Genomic DNA, 1,115 nt, shown 5'->3' with positions numbered 1-1,115 from the left:
ACGCACTGGCTTGATACATGTATGCCGATCAGACACACTCACTAAAATGCATAGTTGTATGGCAATATGAGTATTTATGAGTATAAAGAATGAAATTAAAACCAGGAGTTTTACAGCAGTATTCATTGAGTGTTTAAATGGATGAGATCGGTTTTTCCACAATCATAAACAAATGACATCATACCAGATCGCCACACGCAAAGCTGTGACCTCTCCACATTCTTTGTCTGCTACAAAGAATACAAGATCATACAAAATACATACATCCTATAACAAAATACGTACATCCTATAACTCTGTATGACACTGCACTGCAATACAAAGAAGCAAAGCAAAGTGCAGCACCAGACATGGCACACGGGTCAGGGTGGTCACGTTGCCATCAATATTGATGGTAGGTAATCAGCTGATTTCCAAGAAAAACTAAAGTAATGAGCATTGGCTCAGCCGCGCTGTGTTAACATCGAGCTCGCTGGCGAAGTTAGAGCCATCTTACGGCGAGGAGGGTCCCGGCAGGGCCCCTGCGGCCATGGCAGGTAGGCAGCACAGCACATCGGCTGCGCCGAGTGGTGGCCTAGTAAGCGGGCGGCTGCGACGACTGCAATCGCCAGCCGCTGCCGCTTCGGGAAGACCGTGCTGGGTACAGGCCCGTACGTCACGACATACGATTGCACGAAGATACAAACTGGACTAGCTGGAACTAGGACCTGTAGCGAGGACCCGCACGTCGCACGTCCCAGCCCCAGCATGGTTCGAGCTGCAGAGCAGTACTAATGGAGAGGGTTATGTGCCGCCCGGGAACCCTGCCCCGGCGCATTGTCCATGGCCGTGTGGCGGGCCTATGGGCGCGATCGCTTCAAAGGCGGCGTGCACAAATTACGTAATGCGTTTAGCGGGGGGAGGGGGTTGGCCAAAAAGTTACGGTCGATGACAGGGGGGGAGGGGGAGTCTCAGGCTGAATGACGTATTTTTTTTAGTACACCACAATTGTAATTTTATATGAATTTACGGCTATAAAAAGGTGCAACTTTAAAGAACTATTTCTACATTGATTATTTTTGGGGTTAATATGAATAAGAAGATGCATAATTAACACAGATTGAACGTTTGGGTGG

Source organism: Frankliniella occidentalis, unplaced genomic scaffold, assembly GCF_000697945.3.
Source record: "Frankliniella occidentalis isolate FOCC.00 unplaced genomic scaffold, Focc_3.1 Scaffold243, whole genome shotgun sequence".
In the NCBI taxonomy this organism is placed as follows: domain Eukaryota; kingdom Metazoa; phylum Arthropoda; class Insecta; order Thysanoptera; family Thripidae; genus Frankliniella; species Frankliniella occidentalis.
This window is presented reverse-complemented; position numbering follows the sequence as displayed.